Raw genomic sequence first — 25,446 nt, forward strand, 5'->3', positions numbered from 1 at the left:
AATTTGTTGCTCCCGTCTCTGCTGAAATCAGATGTGGGAAGCCAGGACCTGAGCGGCCATATCCAGATTGTTTTACAACTGCCACAAACAGGACAAGAAATATTCCGTTTGTGACAAATACTAGACACGTCTCTCCATTTTGGCATGCATACTAGAATGTGTTCCCATTTGATTTCCATTTTTGTCACTCATGCTCAAGTTGTTGGAACAAATCTGGCTGTACTGTTGATGACCCTTGCTGTTAGGGTTTTCAGGTTAGTTTGATCCTATGATTATGTTGGAATGTAGACTGTAATGATTAAATCAATCTTGTCTTGCCCTCACAATGTAATGATTAAATCAATCACGTCTGGCCCTCACAATGTAATAATTAAATCAATCACGTCTGGCCCTCACAATGCAGAGTCTGTTTCCCACAACAGTGTAAAACACCCCCTGCTCTGATCTTATCAGAGGCCGGGGGTTCACCAAACCTGCCCACTCTCACCCCCACTCTGTTCCTCCTAATAAATATGCCCTTGCAGGAAGGAGAGTTCAGACTTCATTCGATAATCGCTGTTCAGACAGCGACGAATGGACTCTCCACCTGCAGGTGTCTAAAAGAACTTGCTTGTCTTCTGTTTCGTTCTTGCAAAATAAGTTGGAGTGAGCAAATCTCTAACATTTTGGTGCTGAAACCTGGGTTCTTCATACCCACCATCTGACCGGCGAAGGAGGACGTGCTGCATTGTCGACAAGCCAGCGTCCATTAGGAGGACCTGGAAAAGAAAGTCCTGGGAAGAGAATTCTTCGCTGGGCCAGCATCTTAGGTCTGCCTTCGTCTGACAGAGGTGGATTGACGGGATCCGGCGGTGCAACGAACCAGGGGACAAGTAAGTTAAAGCGCTATGAGATACGGCTTTGGTTTGTCCGGGCTATGAGATTCGGCTTTGGTTTGTCCGAGCTATGAGATTCGGCTTTGGTTTGTCCGAGCTATGAGATACGGCTTTGGTTTGTCCGAGCTATGAGATACGGCTTTGGTTTGTCCGAGCCATGAGGCCTAAAAAAGCGCTGGAGTTTGTGTGATTGAGTGTGTGACTGGTAGGATAAGTTGACTAAGAAGCAGTTCTAGCATTGATACAGGCTAGTGATTTGTTGAAAGGTCAATTTAAACCTGCATTGAGGATCCTCAAAGACATAAATAAATAAATAAATAGTAATAATAATAATAATAATAATATTTTTGAGAAAAATAAATTGTATAACCTAGAACTACTAGAATTAAGATGGGAAATAAAAACGGTAAATCTCTACCTCTTGACGGAGATGAGAAGTACATGGCGAGTAGATTTCTTAATTGCATGCAATATATGCCGAAGTGGAAGAAAAAGTATGGAGTAGAAGGGAAGTTGAGAGTTGAAGTGTGGAAGATAGTTGTTGATGTTTTGGAAGAGAGTGTGGATAAAAAGAAAAATGGACTGAAAAAGAAAAGAAAAGAGAGTGAATTGGATTGTGCTAAAATGTGGTTGAAGGCTTCACAAGAAAGAAGAGAACAAATCCAAAAGACAAAAGATAGAAAGTTGAAAAGTGATGAGGCCGCCATTCAATTGAGATTTGAAAAAGAATTCAGGGTGCATAGTGGCATCCCATTCAATGATACAGCTGAGAGTGCTTATCAACAACAGCTTAAAAATGCGCTCCTCACTAATTTCCGCCCTGAAATGGGCAGTTGGGTGAGGAAACACTTGGTGGAAGCGGACACTGCTTGGTTTACAAAAAACATGCAGTGGCCCGGAGACGCTGATAAAGGGATTGAGATAGGCAAAAGTTCTGATGTATTTCATCTAGATGATGATAATGATCTAGATGAAGATACAACAGTCTTCTTCCAAGGGTCCCAGCTAGGCAGAGGGAGAGGTAGAGGCCAACAAGGTCACAGGCCGCCATATAATTCAAAACCCCCACGAGATTCTGACAACTGTTGGAACTGTGGGAGACGAGGACACTTCACACGAGAGTGTCGTTTTGCAAAACAATATCAATCAAAGGGTGGAGGAAAGAGCAGAGGAGAAGCCAAATTTTTAGCATGACAAGCTTCCTCCTCTTTGACCGCTTATGCTCATACAGAGAAAGAAAGAATAGATGCCCATATGACAGCAAAACATGTCATTGTCAGATTATTAGAATTTTTTTTTAGATTTTTAGAAGTCCTGTCCATCCAAGAAGTATGACAATGCTGTTTGTATGGCCAAATTACAAATGACTAGAGCTCAAATTGTGTTACACTGAAGTTAAAATATGCAAATCAAGTGGTAAAGGAATGCAACTTGCTTCTAGAAGATAAATAAATAAAATTAGAATGTGCTGTCCTCGTGTGCATGGGAGGGACCAGCTCATGATCGACCACAGGAAATGGCCAGCCTGTGACGAATCATTGTTGCTGGGAACTACCTTTTGCATGCGAGAGCTGTGCATGTGTGTGCGTATATGTTAAAATGATGAACATTGGCTAAAGTTTTAGTATAAAAAAAATTTGCTAGACTGTGGTCTATCCAAGTTGCACCGCAGAACAGAAATGATTTTGAAAGATAAAAATGAGAGGAAAAAGAAATCTGTTTGCAAGCAGAAACGAATCCACACTAGTGCATGTTAAGTGTCGAGCCCACATGAGAAATTCGAAAAAAAAAAAAAAAGACAGAACATGCTTTCAGGAATTGGAAGAAGCTAAATTGTGAATTTAAGATTTTGCAATGCTACATTTAATAGGAATAATTGATTGGTTGTGTTATAAGATTATGCAAAATTCCAATTGCAAGCTAAATCTGAGAGATTGAGTTCTTCAAATTTAAAAACAAAGAAAAAATTCAGATTAATTTGCCAATTGTTTGTTTTAGTTAAGTTTTTTTTTAATTGGTGGATTGTTCTACCAGGAAACCTGAGTTGGAAATGATATATGAATGTTGTGTGGTGAGCTTGGATGAATTGGGACCAATGTGATAGAAAGACTCCTTTTTGGAGACTGCGTGTGAGATGCAAATGAACATTGATGAATGATAGCCTGAATGAAAAGAAATTACAGGTTGAATGGTTGAAGTTGTTGGCGACTACTATGGAAAATTAGTAGAGCGACTTTGATGAAAGAACGATTTTGAGCAGGTTGAATGTTAGAAAGAAACACGTAGCTTTTGGATTGATAATTAACTAGAAAAAAAACACCAAAAAAAACTGGAGAACCAGTAACACATGTAGAAGATGTGTGAACTGAGAAATTGAGAAGCGTTTTGGAAAGAAAGTCAAATTAAATGATGATGGAATCGTATGTAGTAAAGAACGCATTCTCCCAAAATGTTTGTCAAGGTGTGAGGCATGGGCGTTGCCAAGCCTCAGAAGGGGGGGAGTGAGTAGGACAGATAGTGGAAGATAGTAATAATACAACACTTTATGACAATGAATTTTCGAATACATTTGGTGTTATATTGTGGTAAATTTTTTGTTCTTGTGTAGATAGGTTAGCAACACGAGAGATTTAGAGGTTCAAAAGAAAGACAGTTAAAAGAAAACATTTTTGATTTGGACAATTGCAGGCTAACAGGAACATGAGAAAGATAAGAACTACGAGGTGGGATCCAATTTCATTGGGGAGATTGAGAATTCACAGCACCATACTCTAAGTCACATTTTTGAGCAAGCATGACAATAACATGTGAGAGGTCAAGACATACAGATCAGGGCTTGATGTGGAAAGCAGACCTCGATGAGTTGATTTTCAATAATGATACTGAAGACAACATACTGTCCGATTAAATTGGAACTATAGATAGATAAAATGTAGCTCAAAAAAAAATAGGATGAGTTGCAGGATTTACGATATAAAAACGAGACCTCTGTTATTAGAAGAATTTGAAGTTTGGTAAACAAACATTACCAGCAAATTGATGGAAGCAGCTACATTTGGAGATAGTCTTACAAGTGTTCAAACCAGCCTGTCATTCTCAGTGTCAGGGCCCCTGAAACCCAATCCGAGTCTTCGCCTGCAGCCGTGAACAACCACAAAATGGTGCCTGGCTCTGAAGCACCTTTGACCTTTGGCGAAGGACAAGAAAAGACTGCTGTTGTGCTTGGAGGAGGACAAGTACACTCCGGAGGAAATACAACATCCTCGGGGACGAGAAAAGACAGTGAAAAGCGGAGGAACTCACAATGATGAAAATTGACTCATTTGAACAATGGACTCATTCAAGAGTGATGGATGGGGTCGCTCTGAAGCAACAACAAAAGAACACCAACTTGATAGGGTGAAGTGCGGCAAAAAGATATGGACTTGGAGTGTCTGACAACCAAATCGCACTCCTTGCTACGGCGTTCCCAAATTTGGTGAAGCTTGGTTCAAAGTGGAAGGGAGATTCATTGTGCACTGAGTTTGACAGAACTGAGGAGATTTGATAAATAAATAATTAAAAATTTGAAAAATACGTAGGGGTACAGATTATAATCAGAGATTGAACGGATTTGGATAAAACAAATAGGCTAAAACGGTAGGAAACAAGAGCAAGATCTTATATTTTGGCTCATCAAGCTTAAGACGTAGAGGTCGAGTTATATAAATTTTAGAACAGGACATTTGGCAGTCAGGAGGAAGCTAGGTTGCTCAATGTACCTACTCAATACAATAGTAAGGTTTTTTATACCACAGTGGAGGTTGGATGGTCAGAAAGTTAGGTACGTTCAATTTTTGACATTCACACAGTCATGCATAGGAGTCACAAGGCGACAGTTAACAAGACAATGACTGCAATAGGGGCCACCTACGACTGCACCGACATGAAAAAGTAGAAGTGAGAGAGCAGAGTATGGGATTATATGCTAAAACGTCTGCTATACATTTACCAATAGGAGATTCTATCAAGAGAAGCTACATGAGAGATGGATTAGAATCTCTTTGTCTGCGTGGGTGCGTGTGTGTGTGTGTGTGTGTGTGTGTGTGTGTTCACACCCTGTGTGGGTGCGAGCGTGTGAGGACAAAGAAGGCATGGATAAGACAATCTCTTTTAAACCAGGAGGCAATAAATGGGAACGCCCCTGTCATAAATAGTTTTTGGTTAAAGGGAATCATTAGGAAGTGTTCAAACTCTTCCCGCAAACATTCCTATTTGCCAGTTAAATGGGCACTACAATTGACTACGAGAGTTGCAAACAACAGATGAAGAGCAGTCCTTGGCAGATTATATGATCAGGACGCTCAAACTGTGTCAAAGACAAATTTACTGCCGCTTGATCTTTCCTCCTCACAGGTCGACAACCCCATCAATCCAGGAGACTGGGTCTACATCGAGGTCATCAAAGGAAAGAACTGGGCCAGCCACGACGGGAGGGACCATTCCAAGTCTTGCTGACTACACATGTTGCATCCAAGGTTGCAGGACCCACAAATGCATTAACGACGACTGCTCTCCAGGAGGAAACTGGATGGGAGCTTTGGACATCACCGCTGTGTGCCAGGATGAGAGAGCCGTTTTCAAGGAGTTGTCCGATGCTGCCTGCCAACTGGACAAGAGTGTGTGCGCCGGTGTGTGTGACTGACCTCACCTACAGACTAGAACATCATCAGCTGACGAAAACACGGGCACATATACAACTTCTTAGACGTGACAGTTGTGATAATGATAATGAGACGTGGATTGCGTAGATGCTGTTCTGTTCTGCATGTATTACGGAAACTTGTTGATTTGACCATCAAATATGCTTCGCAAGTAATGGATACGCTGATGTACTGTTTCTTTGTTTTTCTTTTTGTTTTTATTGATAGCATTCTGGTCGCCTTAAGGCAAAGGGACCGTGTAAGAATTTTCCTGCTAATAACATCTGGCCAGCAGGTTTTTCGCTTACACAATAAGTTTGATCTGGGGTGTTGAGGTAATGCCTCATCTTCACTGGAAAGTGTTGCTATCATTGTTTGTTGTTTTTATTTTTACCATTCTACTTTCTTCATTATACGTATATATGTTTTTTTTTCTTGCTTATCGTTGTTGTTTGGGGTGGCATAATCATATGATAAATCAGGAGGGAGATGTTAGGGTTTTCAGGTTAGTTTGATCCTATGATTATGTTGGAATGTAGACTGTAATGATTAAATCAATCTTGTCTTGCCCTCACAATGTAATGATTAAATCAATCACGTCTGGCCCTCACAATGTAATAATTAAATCAATCACGTCTGGCCCTCACAATGCAGAGTCTGTTTCCCACAACAGTGTAAAACACCCCCTGCTCTGATCTTATCAGAGGCCGGGGGTTCACCAAACCTGCCCACTCTCACCCCCACTCTGTTCCTCCTAATAAATATGCCCTTGCAGGAAGGAGAGTTCAGACTTCATTCGATAATCGCTGTTCAGACAGCGACGAATGGACTCTCCACCTGCAGGTGTCTAAAAGAACTTGCTTGTCTTCTGTTTCGTTCTTGCAAAATAAGTTGGAGTGAGCAAATCTCTAACACTTGCTGCAAACTTTGAGTCAGGGGATCTACAATGCGCTGACTGTGCATTCACCCAGGGATGCCCACATCTTGCTACGTCAGACATCTTGCTATATTTGACGTAGCCACCAGTAGATACTACGTACCGAGCCTATGCACAGCAACACAGAGGCTGAAAAGCGTAGGCGCAAAGAATGCTCAAATAGGTTGCATTTTCAGAAGTGACCTTGGGAATAAATTGAGAACCATTCAACCGGGATGGAAACGTCAATACAGTAAGAGCTGTAACTCTTGCGAAGTACGTATGTTTGTCTTATTTGAACACAATATTCTCTCACCCATGTGGAGAATATGTATACGTACTACACTATGATATGATGGAATCTTGTACTGTTAACATTCCAAATGAGCTTGGATGAGTGGTTTTAGCAGCCACTTGGTTTCCAATGGAACACAGTTGCCATGGTACGACATGAGCCTTCATTGCCAAAACATCAAAGCCAACTCACCAAGTTTGCTTTAAAAGACATAAGCCGCACACAAATGTCTGTCCGTCCGTCCATCCATGTTGTTCATGAAAAGAGCATAAGAGGGAATGCTTTTGCACTTTAGCCTGAGCACCACAGTGACTCAAAAAGGCTTTCTCACACACGTTGGTAAATATTGAACTTATCGCTGCTGTCTTTTTACTCCAAGGTGCAGATGAAAGCTTTTTTTGTTCTTCACAGCAACCTTTACGGACCTCGGTTCCATTAAGATTCGCCCCTTGGACAGGCAAACTTTAGACAGAGAGGTTTGCCCTCCCTCCTTCAATAGGCGTGTGATTGACCACTATTCACCGCTGCTGAACTTGAAAAGTTGTTGACTGAAAAGCACCAAATCTTTTCTTGCTCTTCTTTGAGACCGAAAGGGAAATGGTGAACTTCCAAGGACAGGAAGCAGTAGATGTCATCAACACTCAGTTCGATATTTTTCCCACCTTTTGCAAAGAGCATTCATCTTGGCCGGACTCTGGCCGCCGCACTGCTGCGGTTGCCTGATTAATGCTTTTCCTGTCCTCCAAAGATCTTTTTAGGGGGTCAACAAATGTTATGATTGGGACGCAACGTGTTAGGACTGCAGGGGCGACACCTTGATATGGGCCTAATCAAACTTGTAGAAGTCCTAGCAGCTGACCTGAGCGGTCGAGAGAAATCAAATATGTCAACGGACGCAGCTCAAGGCCATGTTCGTCGTAAGCGCGTTCCCATATGCTTATGTCCACAAATGTTATGATTGGTATGCAACGTGTTAGGACTGCACTTTCCCAAATTGGGATTTGGGCCAAGTTGATTGGACTTGGAAACTTGATTACCTACTGTACATTGACGGGAATCCAAATGGATCTAAAGCTTGCTTTGCTTGACATGTCATTAGTGCTGGCTTTCTATTCAACTATCTGTTGAGAGCGAGGAGGGAAAACCACGATACTTTTGCGGCTTCTTCATCAAGCCCCAACTTAATCGGGTCGTTGTTCATTTGGAGAAAACCGTCACATTCTTCCACACGGATATGCCAACCTCACAACAAACCTCTTCTTGAGGGAAATATAAACGTTGTTCAACAAGAAAACAGAAGCAGTGACAGCTTCCCTTGTTGTATGTTTGTGCTGACGTCGGAGAAATACAACACCGGCACAAAAAGCAATTTCTTTCCATTTTCCCCTTCATCCATTGTATTTTGGTACAAATAGAAACACTAGTCCAAGAGGCACTCATCACTTCGAAACTCCAAACAATTTCACCCCCATTTTCCAAAAGGCATCTCGCACTGGTGTCCGAGTGCAATGTGAAAATTATTATAGCTCTTGTGGTGAAAACATCCCACTATCAATCAATCAAAAAAAATAAAATAAATAGCGTACCACCCATGTCCACTGACCAAACTCTGTACAACAACGTGTGATATAAATCTTTATTCTGGTACCTTTAAATTGCACATGCATGGCATCACTTTATATACTACGTCCATAAACTTCAGAGCTCAACTATGAAGATGAGGGAGGGTCCATCATCTAATATGAAACTGATCTAGGGGTGAATGAGCACATGATGCTTTTGTTGTTCTTGTTTGTGAAATGAGACCCAGGCCAAGCGCTCTTTAAATGACCCCTGTCTTGGATCTAATTTCAAGAGTCATTTAAAAAGCGCTTGATTGATCGGTCGTCTCGGTTCTTCTTCACTGAGTCTGATAAGCCAATGGGGGAGATAAGCACGCCAGACTGGACTATGATTAATGGCTTGATGCTTTTGCTTGTCTAATACGAAGCCCAAGAAAGCCAGAACTAAAATACGTACGTATATGTCATTTGGCACCAATTTAAAGCCGCTTTGTCTGACATCAGAGTCGAGAAAGATTTGGATGGGAAGCAAGTATTTATTTTGCATCGTTGAAAATGGCAACGTGACACATTTCCAAGCCATTATTGACATATACGTACTTCACCCCTGAATTTCTATTCCGTCAGTGCGAAGGGCAACGTTTCTTGACCTCGGTTTCCACGCATGCTAATTTCTACAAATGTAAGCGTTCCTTACCTACTGATGCACAGTTGAAGGGGCTTGTTATAGCCTCTTCTTCGGAGGTAAGGTCTTTTGCTGAAAACCCAAATCTCCCCCTCAATCCGTTGAGAATGGCAAATGTGTCGCGATGGAATGGAAAGGGTTAGGCGCCTCTTCACTTCAATCCATGTGTCGTTTGTGTAGGAATGGGATATTGTAATGAGAAGAAACACAACGTCTTTGGCACGGTCCATGATGATGATGATGATGATAATATATTTGGATGGAAGGGGAAATATGACCGAGGTGAAAAATGTAGATGTGCCGATTCCTCATCCAAGCTAATTCATTGCCGTGCAAATTTACCAAAGTCTTGATTGGCAGGCAGGGAGCCCGATAATCTGTGTTCGGTGATGAGAGGGTGCTTTGAGTACGATTTGGTTTGATATGAAAATGCAAGATCAATCCGAGTATTTCATGCAGAGGACAAAAGTAAACCAATGACCACAAATAAGCAGCCAGCTGAACTGAATCCAATGATTATTCATTCCTTCTGCGTCGTAATAAAGTGCTTGCTGAATATGAATTAGCAGTGTTTCGAGCATCTGGAGGCTAATGACAAGAAGAACGGTATACTTGATGACTAAGTGCTCTCGCAATCAACGGTGCAATTGCTGCTAAGACGCATGAGAAACGTCATGCCAGTTTCTGAAGATTCCCACTATCGAGTGCGTCTTGTGTCAGAAAGAAAAACAAAAAGGAGAAATCTTATCGGTAAGAATTGGGCGAGGATGATTTCGGTCGCCTTGGCGATGAATGACATACTATAAATCGACATTGAATGGATGATCAAATTCATCGAGAGTGATTTTTGATCAATCCTTTCCGTAGCTTTTCAAATGGTCCAAATCCTCCAAATTCTCAGCAGTAAATATGATTTCTGTAATCTTCCATACAAAACAGATGTATCATTTTGGGGTTGAATCAAAATCGAGCATTTGCCTTTTCTTTGGAATCACAATTACGTGTTACTGATGAATCAAGAAAATAATTGACAGATTCATCGATTTTTTGAAACAATTGCAATGAAATAGTATAGGTTTCATTTGCTTATACACACAGAAACAACATCAGTCGCAGCTCATTTTTGTTGTCAGCACAGCACCATTTTTTCCCTCTTACAAAAACGCCACTGACAAGTACCCAATAACTACGGATGTAGCAAACATAGCAGGTTGCTGCACTTACTATGGACAAAATGGTTGTGGACTGGTGTGTCATTTCAATCACCCAAATCCCCCCCACGCACGCAGACACACGGACTCAAAGCGTAACTCATTAGCATTACCTCTGTGGGCCAACCATTTTATTCCCTTGATTGAAGAGCTCGTGCTTCGAGTAATCTCTTCGAAGGCTGACATTTTACACAATCTCAATCCTTGACACATCCCACTTGAACCAATAAGGTGCTTTTGTTTTCATTTGTTTCTCTTCTGCGTCGAAACGTGTGGCTGTTTTCGTATGAGAACTTGAATTAAAAATGTGAGACGGGCACAGTGTGGGGCGGCTCGGTGGCGAACTGGGTAGCACGTCCGCCTCACAGTTAGGAGGGTGCGGGTTCGATTTTACCTCCGGCCCTCCCTGTGCGGAGTTTGCATGTTCTCCCCGAGCCCGCGTGGGTTTTCTCCGGGCACTCCGGTTTCCTCCCACATCCCAAAAACATGCTTGGTAGGCCGATTGATCACTCCAAATTGTCCCTAGGTGTGAGTGCGAGTGCGAATGGTTGTTTGTCTCTGTGTGCCCTGCGATTGGCTGGCAACCGGTTCAGGGTGTCCCCCGCCTACTGCCCGATGACGGCTGGGATAGGCTCCAGCACGCCCGCGACCCCCGTGGGGACTAAGCGGTTCAGAAAATGGATGGATGGATGGATGGATGGGCACAGTGTGTACACACATTTAAATGATTCATAAGGCTGAAATCATGCATATGCATTCAAAGATATTAATTGTGTGGGTGGTGATGTGTGCACGCTCCAGCTTTAGCTTTAATGATGGCAGAATTGCTTGCAAAACCCATTGAACACACACACACACACGCGCGCACACACACGCGCGCACGCACACGCGCACGCGCGCACACACACACACACACGCACACACACGCACACACACGCACACACACACACGCACACACACACACGCACACACACACACACACACACACACACACACACACACACACACACACACACACACACACACACACACACACACACACACACACACACACACACACACACACACACACACACACACACACACACACACACACACACACACACACACACACACACACACACACACACACACACACACACACACACACACACACACACACACACACACACACACACACACACACACACACAGTTACTGTCTTGGTCAGTGGGGGCCAAACCCATGGGTCCGCCAAAGCCACGGTCCCGCCAAAGCCACGGTCTCGCCAAAGCCACAGTCTCGCCAAAGCCACGGTCCCGCCAAAGCCACGGTCCCGCCAAAGCCACGGTTCCGCCAAAGCCACGGTTCCATATTCGTAGTGAGACTTTTTGATCATTAATGGACCATTTTTTGAAAAGGAATTTCGAACTAAATGTTAAAGTCTTAGATCACATCATTAGCATTGCTATGCTAGGCTAATGTGAGCTAGTTCATTGACCTGCGAGATGTTATAAGATGTGGTATCCAATTTCAGTTCATAGATCTGATGACTATTGCTTTTCTACATCAAGTGAAAAGTTAGCCTGCGAGCCTCTCGTGATGCCCTTTTTTTTGATTGATTGATTGATTGTGGTACTCTTCAATGTCCAGCCATGTCATGTATATTTTGTATGACACTACTTTTGTGTTTATTCTGAACCTATTTGGGTAAGTCCTAAAAATTCCCCCACACGTTGATTAGAGTGCGTGAGAAGAATTTGCGGCTAGTTATTGATTGATTTTGTCTTCTCCCCCGCTCTTCCGCATGATGCACCTGCAATCTGCCAAACCGCTGAAGCAATGTTACGGACGATGCCATTTCCATTCCCCGATGCAGCGCGCCGTGCAGGTTGTTTAGCATTTCACAGTCGGGGCTCTCGCGTTGCCTCGCACAAGGGTGCTTCCAGATGTCATCTCCTCGGAGCTAATTGCTGTGCCCTTCTCGTAACGAAACGAGCGCGGGAAATAAATAAGTCATGTGCCCCTTGGTTTGCTCATTAGCTGACTGCAAATTCCCCGCTTTGCAACTTTTCTCAGCTCGCCGCCTCACTTGGTCTCACTTAAGTTTGGCGCAACGCAAACAGGCGTGCTTCCTTGCTGTTTATATTTAAGTCACATTTCATGGGTCAACCTGTCTGTCTCCTGGGTGGCCTGTTCACAAGTGAGAGTTCACACTCAACATTGCAGTGCCAGTGAACAAGGCAAGTGAAGGCTTTTCACACATTGAATGCGTATTTAAGAAAAGCGCAGTTGTCCTGAACTATCCTCACTTGGAATCTCATTTGAAATTTCTCATCGGCGAAATTGAAAGAATCCACATTCAAGTACTTCACAATCCGAGACGTCTTTTGTTTGGCATTAGCTCTCAAAACGTTGCTGATGACATTTTTAAAAATGGCAGTCACATACGTAATAACGCTCACCTCGAATAGTTCCCATTGCTTTGCGTCATCCTTTGGCAAAATACAATTCAGCAAAATGAAACAGCAATTGATGTTTTTCTTTTCAAAAAAGATTGCAAAAGGTCAGTAGCGCTCGGAAAGGCTATATATAAATCAATTCATTTTGAATGCATACATTGAATGGGTCACGCCTGGCACGCATGAGTAAATGCACACAGACGTGAAGCGTATACCCACAAAAATCGTCTGGACGACATTTTCACGAGTGACAAGTGGGACTTTGCAAGCGTCATAGGATGTCGGGAGATCATTTCCCATCGGAGCTTCTGAGATCCTTCCTAGCATTCAGACAAGCTTTTGCCGTTTGTGGTGCCTGACAATCAAGAATGGAACGTTTCGAGGCTAATGCTGCAGAATTACCCGTCATCGGATGGGCATTCTCGGAGCGTCGTGCTTTTCCCTCAAACCTAAAGCAGATGTCCGCTTTGACTCTGCCCTCCAAGTTTGTTTTCGGAAAAGCAAAGACCGCGGCAACATTTGGACACCCTGATACGTAGTATTTATGCACATACTAATAAAGTGAAGTCACCAGGGCTATCTATCAAAATCAAGGATGCAGGAATGATTAGTTATGCCTGGCTGGGTTTGCTTAACATGCTCCATCTGCAGGCGGCGCAAAGGTATGGAAGAAGCAGAGTTGGGGAAAGAAAGGCCCGTTGCACTGACAAGGTTAAGCTGATACAGACGCTGTAGAAACATGCCACGGGCAAAGGACACTGAGGCTTGGTCACTGGAAAGTTTCTTGAACCAAATCACCAAAATGGAGCCATGTGAAGGTGCACACATCCGGAATAGTGGAAGGATTGACTTGGGTTGGCTTCACATGCTGATTTGATATTCCGATACGAAATACATTTTTCCGACTTGACAGAGCAGCTTGGTTGAAATTTGGATTGAAAAAGGTGAATTTCATTGAAAATTCCTCATTCAGCTGACTAATTGAAAGTCTGCATTTAGCCATGCTGGTTGGTCGATTCATTGGCCAATCTTTATTTTTTTTCGAGCAGTACACCTGGGTTTTTGCCTTTTTTTTTTTTTTAATCCCATACCACTTCTCTACTTTATCGTACTGCTTCATTTCTTGACCTAACATCTACTCGGCTGTCATTTTTGCAGGGGAAATAACACACGGGCTGACCACATACTGTGCACACTCACTGTGAAAGATGTCACGTGTCGAAAACCCTTTGCAGCTTTATATGATTTGCTTTATAGTGCAACCGGCACACGAGATATGACATTAGGATTTACGAGGAGCGGAGCGGTGTTGCGGGTTTCTTCGACTCCCGACTGTGAGGAAACCCGTGTTACCTGTCAGGGGAAGAAGATTGAAGAATCTGAGTATGTCTTTGCTACATCAGGCTGTTCATATTTGATTACCTCGTCCAAGAAAGATGATGAATGATTTTGCCGCCACGAAACAGTTGCTAATAACACGGTTCACAATTATGGAAGACGTACTGTTAACTGTTGACAGCTGACTGTTCTATATCATTGCTTTGAATGCAGATCACCCATTTTCCTTTTTCAATCCAATTTTGGATTCAACTTGATTCATACTGCGCCAAATCACAAACTAAATGGTCTCCGAGTTTGGAGGAAGTCCAGAAGCAGGCTTGTCAAGCACTAGCGGTGTTAGCGGCAAGCAAAACTCCCTTAAGGAATAAAGCTCAGAAAGCCTGGACATGGTCTGTGCTCTTTTTCTGCCCCATTTAATGGCTCGGGTGCAGTTTTGATTTACGCTTTGTTTCTTAATGTAGTACACGTTGGATTGGGTGGCGCACCTATCCAATTTACATCCCACCTTTGCTCTAATTTAAAAGATGCCAAAGACAAATTCCAGCCCATGGATATCCGACTCCATATTTGTTTTCTCATTACGCTGCCATGGCTGTTATTTAAATTGGGTGGGCCACATGGGAGGGAGGAGAAAGTCAAAAGCGTGTCACTGGAACCATGCACCGAAGCCAACATTAAGTCAGCTGGGCTTGCTTTCCCAAACGGAAAGTAGTAACACAGTGACGGACGGCCTCATCCACCGCAGGGATCCAGCCCGATTTGCGAGCACATCAATGCACAGCGTTCCTGAAACAGCGCACAAGTAGTCACTCACTACTAGCTACGATGTTTCCAAGCTGTAACAGACTGCGAAGGCTATGCTGAAAGCTACGGAGATACTTTGAACAAACACCAAAAATGTGACCAAATATATGACCAGTGGTATCGTAATGTCTTCATAACATCCCCGCAGCCAAGTCAAGCCCAGTCCGATTAAGATCAGGGGATGTTTGAGAATATCTGCCATTTTTCACATGTCCTGAGTAGTGTTGTTAGTCACCTAAATGTTGAACAGAGGCTATGATTTATTGAAGTCAAATTCCTTGTTTGGCATGCTCAAACATGGCGAATAAAAACTCTTGAATCTTGAATTACAACCCCCCCCAAAAGCTACAACTTGGGTTAAATCAAGAATGCAAGTGCTTTTGCAGAGTTGACAACTTAAACAGCCAGGGAAGTCAAGATTTAAACGCTAGCACGGCAAAAGCTAAAAACCTCCGTTCACATCTTGCATCCTCGCTCTGTTTGATCTTCAAGGCTGCTTGGTTCAGGCCTCCCTCATCAGTCTTTGAGGTTCAAGCTGGATTATTTTTGTACAATTTCCCAGCTCACTTGGGTCATGCATGGCAGGAGGCTAAGAGCGAGCTTCTCTCATCAACGCCTGTGAAGGTGCCCCCGCCCGCGCCCAATGTATTTCTCCCGCTGTGCTGAAACACCCACCTCTGAGCTTTATTTTCAAACACACCTTGCCTTGCCCCAAAGATGAAGACAATGAATAAGAGATGCTTAGCGCTTAATACCACCTAATACCAAGGGAAAAGTGTCCACCCTTTAGAAGTATTGGATTGCTATTTGCAGCCACTTGGACTCAAATCCTGCCTCAAGGTCACCACAAGAGTGCTCATCCTGTTCTGCCTCTTCAGAGTATTTGAATTTGTTCACCGTCTCAGCTGGCCAAAGGAAAAAATGCCAAAGGTCCGTCGTGATTTTTGGGTTATTTTGTCGCGTTCCATGAAATATCAAGAATAATGATTGAATATTTTTCCATCAATTATAATGGGTTGGAATTTGCGACGGGAATTGAAATCAGGTTCCCCAGTAAATGAAATGCTCGCAATTGTTTTCTTGCCACCTTTTTAGCCTTGTCCAAAATGTTGACTTTGTTTCCGTGGAGATTGGCTGGCCTTTCTTACCATGACCGCTGTCGACACTTCCCTTCTTGCCACTACCACAAGGAACCTTGACTTGTACGCAATGGGTCAAGTACAAATGTTGGCCTTGTTTACAAAAACGGAACAAAAACAAAAGCTCTCAAGATTCAAGAACTCAAGTAAGGCAAAACTTTTCCTGTTGTTTGAACGACTGCAAAGCAACGGCTTCTCATCATCTCCCCTTTGCTGCGATTTGGCCGAGACTTGAGAGGTTGGCGAGATTGCAACTTGTCCTTCGTCGACGCACGGACAACAGTAACCTGGACTTCATTGTGTGCATGTGTGTGAGGAAGGACAAGAAAGGCGAAGAAGAGAAAAAGCCGACAGACTCCTGCAAGCAGCAGTATTCAACCATCCCGACCGAATCCAGTGCCAAGTGAGTAATCATCTGCCACGTCATTACAAATGCGCTTCATTTGTAAACTAGTCTGGGATAATGAGACCGTGGCCATCGATGTCCTGTTTTCTCGTTAAATCAGAGCCTCATTTCTGGGAGAAGCAGGCAGGGGGATTTGGATGAGCGATGCGCTCCGTGCCTTTCCGCCATTTCCCCGGTTTGCTTTTTGGAGTGAGTCTCTTAATCCCTTGGCAAACTGTGATGAGACTGCAACTCCCTGGGAGTGCTAACAGCACATCAATAATACATCTAGTCCAGCTGCATCCATCGCAAGACTGCAAGGAAACGCACGCACGCACGCAGGCCGGCAGGCACAAACCCTGCCATCCCTCTCAACACACACACACACATGCATATAGCCTTTCTATTCTCCCCGTGACTCTGGCTTGACTCTGTGCTGTCACCGTCATAAAAGCTCGGCATTATTTATTCATGGCGGAGCCCAAATATGAGCTAAAACTGGGCTGAAAAGATGTAAGACTATTTTCAAAAGGCTGCCGCATCATCCCACAATAGAGTGAATGCTCAGTCAGTCCAAAAGAAAGGTGACAAGTGTCGCTTGGATTGGGCTCTGGCAGTAGAGGCCTCCCCTCCCCTCCCTCCATGTTTACATTTGGACAGAGGTGGAGGTTCGCCTTTCCTTTTGGCTGCTGGGAAAATGTCAAGTGGATTTAAAACAAGCGTGCATCTCCACTATTGATTCTTTGTGTGAAACATTCAGGGAGGAGATAAAGCTAGCACAATATTTGCTCTTTCAATAATACAATGACAGCGGATATCAAGGCAAATCCTTGCGCTATTGATGATAAATAAAGGATGGCATGCAGTGGGGATGCTGGCTTGTTCTCTTTCAACTCAATCCTCGATGCTGTCCACACGGAGTGTTAGAATCTGGTGTGGTATTCGAATGTCACCGGGGGGGGGAGCCTATATATGCAAATGTCTCTGTTTGTCATTCCGCTTTGCAAGGAGGTCAGGAAAAATGAAAGCAAAAAAAAAAAAAAGAAAAAAAGACGCTCATTGAAGTGCAGTGGCAACCATCCGGGCTAACTCATTAATTGGAGCGCATACGGTGAGTGTATCTTTTGTCTTTCTCTGGAGGTTTCTCATCTTTGGAGACTTTAGTCAAGGCCAAATGACTTCTTTTATTTTCATGCAGAAACGTCACTTTAAAGCCATCTGGCTTGCTTGTGTGAATTGGAGCCCAGGGTCAAAAATTAAACACAAGGACAATCTTCCAGAAAAGTCCGGCTGCAATGGAAATACATGTGGAATATTTTGATTTGCTATTAGAAATGACTTTCAAGTATTGAAATCATACGTATGCAGTTTGGCCATCATGAAAGCATTAACTTGAGTCCTTTTGGTTTGTCACTTGTTAAGACGCTTCTGGAAACATTATGGTTGAGTTTTATGATCAAATGAGTTGATTTTCCTGTGAATTGACTGCCATGGACACTTGAAGCATATTTGCCAAGTGAAATCTAATATGTGGTGGTTTTGTTTTGAATACATTTTGAAAAGCTCTTCTTCAAGTGTTGTACATTCTTCATGCTAGTACAGGGGTGGGCAAACTTTTTGACTTGCGGGCCGAATTGGGTTCCAAATTTTGACCGGGGGGCCGAACCAGGAGCAGATGGATGTAGTGTTTGTGTGAAGTAATATAAACAACCTGTAAAGGTCATTGCATAAAAGGTTTTGGCCTTTAGTAGGTAGTAAAGCATGGATATTCAAAAAAGTTTTTTAAAAACAACTGCATTTATTAACAGCATTAAAAAAAAAAAAAACATCCCTAAAAAACTGCTATCAGTGATTCTCATAAAATACGACACTTATTATGAATAACAGTCTCCATCACTTCAGTGCCTGCAGGTCAGATTAATGAAAAATGTAGGTTTATCTTATGAGATCACATCAAACGGCAAACATTCTGACCAAATATATCATCTTAAAGAATCGGTGAAAGCATACATCCAAATAAAGTAATCAAAACGGCAACATGGTGTGGGGTATCTGAAAATCAGAGCAGAGTTTTAACTCGCAAACACCTGGTAAGAGAGGTGAGGAAACGGGAAACACTTCCTTAAAGTAAGCCTTAAGAACTTTACAGGTTAAGATTAGACACAAACAGGTGGTGCATCAATGTCCTTGAGCATCCTGCATTGTTTGAAAATGAGAATGGTCGCTAGTTTCAATCCCTGCTATTTGTACAGATCATATTCAAAATGCATTTTTTTACAACAAACTTAAAAGCCTCCCCTTCATTTTCAGTGGGAACAGTGTTGTTGGTCTCCCTTTTTTTGCTAGTGTGTCATAGTCTGGAGTAAAATTTGTTGTGGCAATTCTTAGGAGAGATCCGAGGTGTTGGTCCGTTTACCTAGATCTGTGATGGGTTGATGTTGATGTTCATGTGGCTGAACGTCACGTCGCGTACGTCGAGCCAAATTGGCCACTCTTTTTAAACACTTGGCACTGTGTCCACCTTGCTTTTCCTTGGGCGACTCATTTTAATGGAAGGATTCCAGGGGAAGGTTTGTGGGTGTCTTTAGCGTAAAACTGTATCCGAAAGCTCGGCGCGCAAATTACAAGAATGCTGTCGTCACAGCCCACGCTCTAAATTCGGCACTGATACAAATAGAGCGCGAGTGCGCCATTTCCGTACTACTGAGTACGTACACGCACTTGTGAGTGTGCACCGGGCTTTCTGACACGGCTTCCGGTAGTAAATGCACAGGCGGGTGGTTCCCCATCTACTGGGGAAACGCAGTCATTGCAGGCAAAATGACCGAAAAAAAATAAAATAATACAATTTATTTAGGGTTGGCGGGCCGGATTAAACGGTCCCGTGGGCCGGATGTGGCCCGCGGGCCGTAGTTTGCCCATACCTGTGCTAGCCTGTTGGTAGCCTATGTCAAGCGATGGGGACTTTGAACGTTGGTTCACATCACACGTGGAATGGTGTTGCCATTCAAAATGTCATTTGAATCCGCACGCCTCATGTCTGTTAGGGTTTTTCAGATTATCCTTATTGTATGATTATGTTGGAATGCAACCGGTAATAAATAACCTACCTTGTCCCATCCTCCACAAGGTCGTAAAACATCCCCTGATATGTTTTGACTAGAGCACAAGGGCTTCCTATTCAGCCTGCTCTTCCCCCCACTCTGTTTCTCTTAATATATATGTCCTTGCAGTTGGGAGATTTCAGACCTCCATTCGAACATCGCTGTACGCACAGCGACGAATGGACTCTCCACCTGCAGGTGTCTAAAAGGACTTACTTGTCTCCCGTGTGGTTCTTGCAAAATAAGTTGGAGTGAGCAAATCTCTAACATTTTGGTGCCGAAACCCGGGACCCCTCATACCCGCTATCTGTCTGACGACGAAGGACGTGCTGCATTGTCGACAAGCCAGCGTCCATTAGGAGGACCTGGAGGAGAAAGTCCTGGGAAGAGAATTCTTCGCTGGGCCAGCATCTTAGGTCTGCCTTCGTTTGACAAAGGTGGATTGACGGGACCCGGCAGTGCAACGAACCAGGGGACAAGTCAGTTAAAGGCCTGAAGTTGTGTGATTGTGTTGTTGTGAAACGGGTAAAATGTAGAGGTGCACGAGAGCCAGCTTGGGTTCAAGTCCCAGTGGAATGAACAGGCTAAGAAAAACAGAGCTTCTTTTTTGTTCATCGAAGAGGTGCGTAGACGACTCTTTGTCTGTTCTTCCGAGGTGAGGGATCTGGCTTGGGTTAGAATCCCAGTGGAAGGAACGTGCTAAGAAACACAGAGCTTCTTTTTTGTTAATCAAAGAAGGGCGTAGATTTTTCTTTGTATGTTTTTCCAAGCCAAAGAACAGCTTGGGTTCAAGTCCCAGTGGAAGAAACGGGCTAAGAAAAAGAGAGCTTATTTTTCTTAATTGAAGAATGGCGTAGATTTTTCTTTTGTCCGTTTTTCCAAAGCTGTTTGGGAGGGTTTTACACCCATCCCTGGATAGGCCTAAAAAAGCGCTGGTGTTTGTGTGATTGAGTGTGTGACTGGTAGGATAAATTGACTGAAAAACAGTTCTAGCGTTTATCCACGGCAATAAAACAGGCTAGTAATTTGTTGAAAGGTCAATTTAAACCTGCATTGAGGATCCTCAAAGAAAAACAACTGGAAAAAAATTGTAAAACCTTAATCTACTAAAATTAAGATGGGAAATAAGAACGGTAAATCTCTTGCTTTGCTCTTCTTTGAAATGAGAGGTTCATGGCGAGTAGATTTCTTAATTGTATGCAATACATGCTGAAGTGAAAGAATATGTATGGAATACAAGGAAACTTGAAATGTGGAAGAAGTGGTAGAAGTGCTAGAGTGTGGTTGAAATCTTCACAAAGAGATGAGAACGAATTCAAGAGACAAAAGCTAGAAAGATGAAAACTGATGAGGTCACAAGTGTTTGTCAGACCAGGAGACAATAAGGCCCCTGTGAGCAGGTGCAAAGCCGCAGCTCAAGCCGCGGCTCAAGCAAGGGGCAAGAGGAGTTTCCGGTCCTATGCAAATCATGTATAGAAATTTGAAAGATCTGAAACCTCTCCCATATGTCATCAAAACGTGTCATTGTCAGGTTATCAAAATTTTTTTAGATTGTTAGAGCTCCTGTCCATACAAGAAGTATGACAATGCTGTTTGTATGCCCAATTACAAATGAGTAGAGATCAAATTGTGTTACACTAAAGTTAAAATATGCAAATCAAGTGGTAAAGAAATGCAACTTGCTTCTAGAAGATAAATAAAATTAGAATGCGCTGTCCTCGTGTGCATGGGAGGGACCAGCTCATGATCGACCACAGGAAATGGCCAGCCTGTGACGAATCATTGGTGCTGGGACCTACCTTCCGCACGCGAGAGCTGTGCATGTGTGTGCGTATGTGTTAAGTTGATGAAGATTGGCTAAACTTTTAGTATAAAGAAATTTGCTAGACTGTTGTCTATTCAATTTACACCGCAGAACAGAAACAATTTTGACAGATAAAAATGAGAGGAAAAGAGAGAAATCTGTTTGCGAGCAGAAACTAATCCACACTAGTGCATGTTAAGTGTCGAGCACACATGAGAAATTCGAAGTAAACAAAACAACAGAACATGCTTTCGGGAATTGGAAGACGCTAAATTGTGAATTTAATATTTTGCAATGCTACATGTAATAGGAATAATTGATTGGTTGTGTTATAAGATTATACAAAATTCTAAATGCAAGCTAAATCTGAGAGATTGACTTCTTCAAATTTAAAAACAAAGAAAAAAATTCAGATTAATTTGCCAGTTGTTTGTTTTAGTTAAGTTTTTTTTTGAATTGGTGGATTGTTCTACCAGGAAACTTGAGTTGAAAATGATATATGAATGTTGTGTGGTGAGCTTGGATGAAATGGGACCAATGTGATAAGAAGACTCCTTTTTGGGGACTGTGTGAGATGCATATGATGAGCATTGATGAATGATTGCCTGAATGAAAGGTTGAATGCTGACTTTGACTGGTTGAAGTCGTTGGCGACTACTATAGAAAATTAGTAGAGCGACTTTGATGAAAGAGTGATTTTGAGCAGGTTGAATGCTAAAAAGAAAACGTAGCTTTTGGATTGATAATTAACTAGAGAAAAAACTGGAGAACCAGTAACACATGTAGAAGATGTGTGAACTGAGAAATTAAGAAGCGTTTTGGAGAGAAAGTCAAATTAAATGATGATGAAATCATATGTAGTAATACAACACTTTACTACATATGGGTTCTCTAAATCATACAATTGAGTAAAATAAAACATATATTTTGATTTGTATTCAAATTTCTAAGATTCTTGTGATAAACAATGAGAAAACGATTGAAAAGTAACTAAAGAAACTACAAGAAAGTGAAAATGTCTAATCATTTGCTAGCTGAGTCGCTCCCCATTCGGGAAGGCCATCCATTTACTTGCTAAGCTAGTTGTCAAAACAGTCCAATTGCCACGAAAAGTAGCTATGTGCACGTGTGCAGTACACACACACACGAGACTGATAAGGTGTCAAGAGGTAACAAGCTTGCAGACAGAACCACAAAGCTGCAGCGCAAAAGACACTTCAAATTTTATACACACAAGAAGCAGATTAAATCACTGAAACATTTTTAAAGATGTGCAGCGACAAAGTCCATAGAGTGAAATTCAATTATGGACGAAAAAAGGGGCAAGATTAGAGAATGGCATCTATAAATTACCTACCCAACCAAAGAACCTATGCAAATGGTGAGCAGTATTGTGCCATGGTGCGTGTCACATGGCTCAAGAGGAGGGATAGTGGGGCAGGTCAGTCAGCTTTATACAACATATGGATTTGATTCATATTCAAAACATTTTCAAAATAAAACAATTTTTTTTCGTAGAGCTTGTTTCAACAAAAACAAAAACACTGAATGCCTCCAATTTAAAAGATCAATTTGACCTTTGCAGGATGATCTGACCGACATGCGCCCATGACCCGCCTTGGTAGGGCCCCCACCGGCCCCGGCTACCGCCGGCGTTGGGTGGACGGTTCCTCCCCACTTGCGGGTCGCACTCCAGCGCTACGGCCGCCGCGCGAGCGCGCGCCCCGCGCCGCCCGCGCAGGCCTAGCGCGAACCGTACGGCAGCGAAACCGAGACGCCCCGGCTCAACCTCACCCAGAGGCCATCCACGGAGGCCGAGCGCGCGATCCGACTTGCGGCACGCCACGTGGGCGTCCGCCGGCCGCGCCGGTCGACCGCGAAATTAATTTCTCAAAGACCAAGCCCGAGTCCGAACCTCTGCACCTATCCGCACACGCCTTCCCAACCACCGCGAAGCGGGAGGCGTCTATCGTGGCCGCCGGGGCGTATAACCCCTCCGCGTGAGGCGTGCGGGCTCGGGGGGGCCGCAACGACTGAGTCTGACTCGGACGGGGCGCAGCTTCCCTCCCGGTCGCAGCATCAGCGCCGAACGCGCGACGTCACCAGCTCCCCGGAACGGTTCGTCGGGAGCGCGGCAATGGCCCACATCTCACCTCGCCAGCCGGCCGCAGCGGGCCGCGCCGAACCGAGTCTGACTCGGGGTGCGCACAGTCCCGTCTGGGTCACGGAGGCGTCGAGCTGTGACCGCCACCGTCGCCCCTTCGTCCTTCCGGATCCCCCCAGCGCTGACCAAACTCCACATCCTGGCCGCATCGCGTGACCGGGCGGGCCGCAACGACCGAGTCTGACTCGGACGGGGCGCAGCTTCCCGCCTCGGGCCATCGCAAAGCGTGCCTCGCGCGGGCATAGTCGCCGGCGCAGCGCCGCGCCCCTCGACCGCGCGAGCCTCAGCCGGGCCGCGACGACCGAGTCTGACTCGGACGGAGCGCAGCTTCCCGCCTGGGTTACCGCTAGTCGCCGGGCCGACGACGCCCATCCCCGGACCCCGCCGTTCCCTCGCGGTTTATCCTAAGCCGCCTGCCGGAGCCCAACCGACGTGCCAACCTCCCGTTGCCGAGTTCGCTCTTCCCGAGCCCCGTACCCCCGACAATTCCGTCCGTGACCGTCCCGCCCCGCGGCGATCCGCTCTGCCCCAGCAGCCGGCGAGTCAGCGTCCTACGGGTCTGATCTGGCCGCAGTCCGAGCTCTGGGCAGACACAGCGGCGTCGCGCGGGCGGCGCTCGGAGGCAGCGTCGGGACCGGACCGGCTCCCCGCGGAGACGCTTACGGAGCGCGGCCCGGCACCTCTCGTTACGGCGAAGGTACAGGCAGAGACCGTTTGGACCCGTGCCGGCCGGAGGGCTTCCCACCCGATAAGGTCCACGAAGACTCGTCCTCGCCTGGCCTCCCCGCTCCCGCGGTCGGCCCCCGGAAAACGTGATAGACCCCAGCTCGGCCGAGCAGGCGTCCCGCGCAACTCCACGCGCGCGCGAGCCACCCCTACCTGGTTGATCCTGCCAGTAGCATATGCTTGTCTCAAAGATTAAGCCATGCAAGTCTAAGTGCACACGGCCCGTACAGCGAAACTGCGAATGGCTCATTAAATCAGTTATGGTTCCTTTGATCGCTCCACTGTTACTTGGATAACTGTGGCAATTCTAGAGCTAATACATGCAAACGAGCGCCGACCTCCGGGGACGCGCGCATTTATCAGACCCAAAACCCACGCGGTGCCCGGGCGCGCGGGCCCGGCCTCCCTTGGTGACCCTAGACAACTTCCAGCCGTGGATGTTAAAGAATGGGATGAATATTTAGAATGAATGTGGATAATTTGTTTCAGGTAACTAACTATAAGAGTAACTGAAAAAAGACACAATTGATTGCTTATGGCAAAACAAGCTGCAAAGACAGAAAAAAATTGAATATGTCATATGTATGGATTTGCGACCGATTATTTATGTTGTAGCGTTGCCATTGACCAAAGATTGTGTGAAATCTGTCACGTCTACTGGATTGTGAAGTGTGTTAGAGATTTGCTCACTCCAACTTATTTTGCAAGAACCTCACGGGAGACAAGCAAGTCCTTTTTGGCACCTGCAGGTGGAGAGTCCATTCGTCGCTGTGTGTGCAGCGATGATCGAATGGAGGTCTGACTCTCTCCCTCCTGTAAGGGCATATTTATTAGGAGAAGCAGAGTGGGGGTGAGAGTGGACAGGTTTGGTGAACCCCCGGCCTCTGGTAAGATCAGAGCAGGGGGTGTTTTACGATGTTGTGGGAAACAGAACAACTTTGATTGCTTCCTCTGCAGCTGGTCACTCAAGCAGAGGAAGCAACCACTTCATTTTACTGCATTGTGAGAGCAAGACAAGATTGGTTAATCATTATAGTCTACATTCCAACATAATCCTATGATAAAGATAACCTGGAAAACCCTAACAAAGTGTGTGACAGAGCAGTCTATATAATATCCATTGAGAGAAAAAAGAAAAAAAGAAGCCATTGCTTTCAGAGAATGTAGTCAAGCGAAATTGTATATACATCAACATGCCAAGATCTGGGGAAAAAGCTGGTAAAAACCAAAATATCTTTAAATTTGAGAGGCGACGATGATTTGACCGAAATTGATGCAATTGGAGTCCCTAGAGGAGTTCCTGATAAGAATT

At 44.3% G+C, this 25,446-nt stretch overlaps 2 long non-coding RNA genes across 2 annotated transcripts in view; one reads left to right on the forward strand and one right to left on the reverse strand.

Annotated features, from left to right (window-relative positions):
• The window catches only part of LOC125984742 (uncharacterized), a 51,702-nt gene that overhangs the window by 20,465 nt on the left and 5,791 nt on the right, over positions 1 to 25,446 (reverse strand). The window lies entirely within an intron of this gene.
• LOC137839616 (uncharacterized) lies at positions 246 to 6,413 on the forward strand. The gene is made up of 2 exons (XR_011085627.1): positions 246 to 872; positions 5,271 to 6,413. It is a non-coding gene; the product is annotated as an uncharacterized lncRNA (long non-coding RNA).

This window comes from Syngnathus scovelli, chromosome 17, assembly GCF_024217435.2.
Source record: "Syngnathus scovelli strain Florida chromosome 17, RoL_Ssco_1.2, whole genome shotgun sequence".
NCBI lineage: Eukaryota > Metazoa > Chordata > Actinopteri > Syngnathiformes > Syngnathidae > Syngnathus > Syngnathus scovelli.